The 6,851-nt window shown below is 44.0% G+C and overlaps 1 long non-coding RNA gene across 1 annotated transcript in view; it reads left to right on the top strand.

Annotated features, from left to right (window-relative positions):
- Nucleotides 1-3,704: 3,704 nt before the first annotated feature.
- The window catches only part of LOC102261387, a 14,282-nt gene continuing 11,135 nt past the window's right edge, over nucleotides 3,705-6,851 (top strand). Inside the window, exon 1 of the long non-coding RNA XR_313937.2 lies at nucleotides 3,705-3,892. This is a non-coding gene — a long non-coding RNA (uncharacterized LOC102261387). The remainder of the gene's footprint in view (nucleotides 3,893-6,851) is intronic.

Below are 6,851 nucleotides of genomic sequence, written 5' to 3'. Positions count from 1 at the left end.
TGCTATGAACATAGCGGTGAGTATATCCTTTCTGATGAGTGTTTCTGGTTTCTTAGGATATATTCCTAGAAGTGGGCAGTCTTGAAGGAAATAAGGGAGGTGGCCTTGTATGCACAAAGAGTCAGAGTCCAGGCATAGAGAACAGCCAGTGCAAAGGGAGCTGCCTCCTGTGGAGAAGGAGCCAAAGGCGGGTAAGTGAGGAAGAGGAGGAGAGAGGAGAAGAGGAAGTGCAGTCTGAGAGGTAGCAAAGACAGGGTCACCTAGGTCATGGCTTGGAGTTTTACTCTGAGAGAAAGGAGAAGCCACTGCAGCATTTTAAGCAGAGAATGGGATTATTCGATTTACGTATTTAAAAGCTCTGAATTTATTCAACAGAATTTATTCACCATTGACTGGGTATCTACTGATATGCCAGGCATTGAGCTGGAGCCTAGATTGCAAAGATGAACTATCCCCAAAGCACAAACAGTCCTTGGGCCTCTGGAACAGGTTGGTGCAGGTCAGTGTTTGTATATTTAAAATCTATTGTCCTGCTGGCCAGTGTGGATCAGTGGTTGAGCGTCAACCTGTGAACCAGGAGGTCATGGTTCAATTCCTGGTCAGGGCACATGCCTGGGTTGCGGGCTCGATCCCCAGTGCGGAGCATGCAGGAGGCAGCCAATCAATGATTCTTTCTCATCATTGATGTTTCTCTCTCTCCTTTCCTCTCTGAAATCAATAAAAAATATTTTTTTAAAAAATAAAAAACAAATAAAATCTATTGTCCTTGCCCCTTGCATAACTTCATGATCTCAGCATCCACATGCTTGCTGTCCTGGGCTAGAGCAGGAAGACTCCAGCCAGATCAATCAGGGGACTCAGGTGCCCAGTCCTGCCCTAAACATACTGTGTGGCCTTTGGCAAGACATTAATTCCCCCCTTTTCTTGGGTTTTCCCTCCATTTACAGGATTTTATGCAGAAATATATTTGTGCTGTCTGATTAGATAACCAGCACTGAGAGCAGTAGGGTGTACTGAAAACCGGACGATTTTAATTTTCCCTCAAATTATCATACTTTAGGATAAATAGAGAGTCGCGTACATTCTCCTGCTATCCATTCTGGCAGCACTGCCTCAGCTGGAGACCGTCTGCAAGCTGGCAGGCCAGAAGCGCAGAGGAACTTATCTGAGTTCCCGGAGATGAAACCTGCTAGTTATCAACAACTGAAATTCCAAGAGAGGGCCTTCTGGGAAAGAGCCATTTGCAGCGACAATCTCTGTTTAACTCGCGTGCCCTCCTGCTAACTTCTTCCTATTGAGGAAGGATGGGAAAAGTCATATTTAATTTCAGCTTCAAACATAATTCTAAATGATAGCTGTGGCTTGCTCACCTCACCTGCCAGTCCTCAATAGATACTTAAGAGATGAAACCTCAATTCTGAGGAAATGGAAAATAAAATGACAGACTTCAAGCAAAGTGGTTCAGGAAACCAAAATTATTTTTATTGCGGCTGTGTTTGCCTGCAATATGCAGATGCAGCCTTGACGAACAGCAACACCATTTTCACCAAATGCTTATGATGTAACCACATGAAATCAGGAAAACACGGGGACTTAGCAGGCAACTGGGGAAAGAGAAAAGTAACACAATGCCATTTCAGACTGCAGTCTGCACTGAGCTAAACTACTACAGATGTTTTTCCTTTGTCTTCGTTTAATGGTTTCTCTAAATACAATGTCTTCCTTAATCACTCAAGGCAGCAAAATTGATGGCATGCTAATTAATAGCAAGATGCTTAGCTAAGCAATTCTATATTTATGCCTCTGAATATGTAACTATCTTTTTAGAGCTTTCATGTTTTTCCTTTTACCTTTCTTCTGTCAGATTTCACTAGTAGAGTAAGGGAGTATTAGGAACACAAAATCTTAGGTGGCTTGACAGGATTGATTTTACTTAAACAATAAGAAAAGAAATAAGCTATGCTACTTACCCATAACTATATTGGTTATATTATTAGTCCTATTAGTTGTAAACTCAAAACAAAGACAGGTTGTACAGGGAGCAAGAACTGCAACTCAGAAAGGAGAACTACAGGTATAAGTCTGCTTCTCACCATTACTGTTAAAATTAAAAGGCAAAATTAGGTCTTTTTTCCCTGCTCAGAGATTCTTGAACTTTATATTATCAGCAAAGCATGTTGCTGCACCTGCTCTGCTAATCCCTAGCCCTGGATCAGCTCAACTGTAACTTTCTCAGCTCCTACTTCAGGACAGCTGAGCACAAATTAGGAAAAATCCCCTCACTCTGGTTACTGGCATTGTGTCAAGTCTATGTTCTCCAACATCAGTCGGACCCTCCAGGCTACTGGCAGTCTTTCTGTTTGTCCCCAGTCAGCTCTGTGTCAGATTTCCCTTACAGCTGTTCCAAACTATCAACATGCTCACGATCCCCTCCTCCTAAGTAAATGTCCTTGTCCATATGTCACAGACAACATGGAGGTCCTCTCCTTCCCCTCCACCTGCAGCTTGACCCAGAGGGTCACCCACCTTTCCCTCCCTTCCTCCCACCAGAGGAGAGGTATCTCTTCTAGCCCTTAAAGTTGCTACCTCTAGAGCAGCGGTTCTCAACCTATGGGTCGCGACCCCTTTGGGGGTCGAACGACCCCTTCACAGGGGTCGCCTAAGACCATCGGAAAACACATACATAATTACATATTGTTTTTGTGATTAATCACTGTGCTTTAATTATGTTCAATTTGTAACAATGAAAATACATCCTGCATATCAGATATTTACATTATGATTCATAACAGTAGCAAAATTACGGTTATGAAGTAGCAACAAAAATAATTTTATGGTTGGGGGTCATCACAACATGAGGAACTGTATTAAAGGGTCACAGCATTAGGAAGGTGGAGAACCACTGCTCTAGAGAATACTGAACACCATCTCCTCAGGCTTCTTCTGGGACCTCATTACATTAGTCACTTGTCCTCAGGCCTCCGTGTCTTTAATCCATTGATGTTTCTAACTCTATCCCTTTCCCTTCCTCTCTGTAAAAAACCAATAAAATACATTTAAAAAAAATAATAATTTTATGGTTGGGGGTCACCACAACATGAGGAACTGTATTAAAGGGTCACAACATTAGGAAGGTTGAGAACCACTGCTCTAGAGAATACTGAACACCATCTCTTCAGGCTTCTTCTGGGACCTTGTTACATTAGTCACTTGTCCTCAGACCTCCGTGTCTTTAATGCATCACGCTCTGTCCTCTGGCTTCTACCCTTTAGTCTGCAGATTTGCTCAACTTTTTCCTTATCACCAAGCACGCACCTGCGCACACATATGCACGCACGCATAATTCCTTAATCATTTCAGCCTCTCACTCATGCTGCAAATTGTCTTGTAGAGCAATTATCTGTTTACATGACAGTTTTCAACTGGTCCAGCAGTTTTTAATCATTGTTGTGTCACAGATCCCTTTGAGAATCTGATTACAGCAATAGACCTTTTCCCTGGAGACAAGGAAAAGGTGTCTACATACACACACACACACACACACACACACACACACATTGTACATGCGATTCCAGGTTGTTCTTGTTCACTGACCCCCATGGGAGAAAAGCCTGCCGCTCACCACCAGTTACAGTTTTTCTCCTCTTCCGGGCACACAGGAGAGTCCTACTTCCTTGCTGACAGGATTAGTCCCTGCATTGGCCAATGGAATGCGAGTGGAAGTGATGTGTGTGGATGGTTTAAGAGCCTGAACTTGACGTGCTATGTTTTCCCTTTCTACTCTGTCACGGTTAACCTCTGGGTTCCAGACAGAGACTGCTCGTCAGCGTGGGTCCTGGCATGAAGAGGAGGCAGAGCAGAGCACCTGGCCAGCCTACGATGGACATCCAGAGTGAGTAGGAAATAAATCTAGCTGTTTAAGGGGGCTGAGACCGGGGATGGTTGGTTAGTGTAGCAGAACTGAAGCTATCTACTTGATAGCAGGGTACTCTCCATTGGATATGAAATAATCTAAATAAGAAAAGTTCTTTGTAGGGAAATTTAAGCTACCCTCTCTTCTGTTCCTAGTCAACAAGCTCCTTTCTCCTCAGACATCTACCTTTCACTTCTTTCCACCTACAAACTCTTTCCCTGCTTCTTTGCACAATTCCTCATCCTTCAGACCACAATTTACATGTCACCTCCTCAGAGAGGTCCTTTGGACCTTGTTCCCACCCGCCTCCAGCCCAATTACTATCATTTATATCACCCATGTCTGTCTTTCTCAGAGAGCGTCACAGCCCATAATGATTTTACTTTCTGTCTCTCAAGTTCTGAATTTACAATATTCATAGTCTTGCTATCAACAATGATTCCTAACTAACGAAGGTCATGCAGCTGTAGCCCCATATGAATGTAAGAAAAGGGAATACATTCAAAATATGGAGTGCTTTCATTTGTTTAATATAGTGATAAAAATAGAACCATGAATGTTCAGAGCAAGTCACACTTTAAACACTTTTCTAAACTACGCTAATGGAAGAAAAAGCTCTAACCAAAGTGTTGGGCAAGCATCCCCATGTCTTGATGTTCATCCAAAACAAACCATTGAACCTTGGTATTCACCCAGTAACCATTCAGAGGTCAGCTTGACATTTGGGTGTGTTTTTTTTTTAGATAGTTGTGGCCAATAGCACTAACAACCTTTGGTCCCAACCCGGTTAAATAGCAGTGTTTGTAATTCACTGGCATGCATTTCTTGTGTTTTTTTTGTTTGTTTTGTTTGCTTTGTTTTTCCTTTTACTCAGTATGCACACCAAGCAACTTTACTTCACAGTGACAGTAAGAATTAGTCCTTAAGTTATAGAAACAATTGGGTGGCTAAACTTTTGTTATACATCCAGGAAGGTAGTTGTAACACCTTGTCACAGTAAATTAATTCAGAGCTGTTTGAGGAATGAATTAAAAATAGTATTATAAAATTACCACCCTAGCTGGTTTGGCTCAGTGGATAGAGTGTCAGCCTGCAGACTGAAGGTACTGGATTCGAATCCAGGTCAGGGGCACATGCCTGGGTTGCAGGCTTGATGCCTAGTAGGGGGCCTGCAGGTGGCAGCTGATCAATGATTCTCTCTCATCATTGATGTTTCTCTCTCTCTCTCTCTCTCCAAAATCAATAAAAATATAAAATAAAAAAATTACCAATTACCTTTTTCATTTGCCTTTATTATATACTAGGGGCCCAGTGCATGAATTCATGCACCTTGTAAGGAACTGTGGGCTGCGAGGCTTCAGTGGGCACAAGGGCGGGTGTTGGCCCATCCTGCATGCCCCCACCTGGCTCCTCCCACTGCAGCCCCCAGTCCCCTGTCTGCTGGCTGCCCCACTCCCGCCGCCACCAGCTTGCACCTGCTGATGGTGCAAAGCGATTGGGGCCAGCGCAGCAGCGGGTGTGAGCAGGGCCAGCACCATCAGCTGGTGCGAGCAGCAGCTGCTGCCCTGATTGCCCCTCAGGAGCAGGGGGAGGTGGAGAAGCCATCAGGGGCGATTGGGGCCGGCAGCTGCCACTCGCACCCACTGATGATGCCGAGCAATCAGGACCAGCGCTGGGTGCCAACAGCGGGTGCGAGTGGCAGCTCCAGCACCAGCTGTGGGTGTGAGTGGGGCTGTCACCAGCAGCGAGTGCAAGAGGCAGCTGCTGGCCCCGATTGCCTCTCAGGAGCAGGAGGAGATGGAGAAGCCCTGAGGGACAATTGGGGCCAGCAGCCACTGCTCGCACCCACTGACAGTGCCGAGCAATGGGGGCCAGCACCAGGCACTGGCAGTGGGTGAGAGTGGGGCCAGTGCCGGCAGCAGGTGCAAACACCTGCCAGGACCACGGCACACAGGAGCAAAGAATTTTCAGTAACCACCAGAGGCTCGCTCTGATGACAGCGACTGGCACCCCACCTTGGTCTGGTGCCCCCGCTCACCTGCTCCACCATCCCGCCACGGCCAATGCGCACCATGTTCTGCGCTCTGCTGCCTGCTGCTGATGCCTGCCATGTTCTGTGCACACTTGCTGGTGGTCAGTGCACATCATAGTGACCGGTTGTTCGGTTGTTTGGCCGTTTGGTCTATTTGCATGTTAGAGTTTTATATATGTAGATAACTAATACTACAAAAGACAACTATCTAATTTTAAAATCCAAAGTTTTATAGCCTTATTGTTTTATCTGCATGCATAAATAACATGGTTATTGCTTCAAATTTTCAGAAATGTGTAACTTAAAATCAATATAAAATGTTTTTATTTTCATTATATTTTTAAAATGTGTTAAACAGTCTTGATAGCTGATATTCAAAAGTTGCAATCCTATCTTTCCAACATATAATAGATTCTGAAAAATATTCATAGAAATGGACAGCTCTTTATTTTCATTTAAATTCTTTATTGTTTAAAATATCACATGAGTCTTCTCTTTCCCCCATTGGCCTCTCACCAGCTGCACCCAGTTTTTATTTTCATTATATTTTTAAAATGTGTTAAACAGTCTTGATAGCTGATATTCAAAAGTTGCAATCCTATCTTTCCAACATATAATAGATTCTGAAAAATATTCATAGAAATGGACAGCTCTTTATTTTCATTTAAATTCTTTATTGTTTAAAATATTACATGAGTCTCCTCTTTCCCCCATTGGCCTCTCACTGGCTGCACCCACCTCCAGCACATGCCCTCACCCCGTTACTGTCTGTGTCCATTGGTTATGCTCATATGCATGCATGCAAGTCTTTTGGTTGATCTCTTACCCCCTCACCACAATCCCCCCCCCACTTGCCTTTTTTCATAGGTTGTACCATCTGTTTGATGCTTCTATGACTCTGGTTCT

Source organism: Myotis brandtii, unplaced genomic scaffold (assembly GCF_000412655.1).
Source record: "Myotis brandtii unplaced genomic scaffold, ASM41265v1 scaffold38, whole genome shotgun sequence".
Taxonomy (NCBI): Eukaryota; Metazoa; Chordata; class Mammalia; order Chiroptera; family Vespertilionidae; genus Myotis; species Myotis brandtii.
This window is presented reverse-complemented; position numbering and strand designations above follow the sequence as displayed.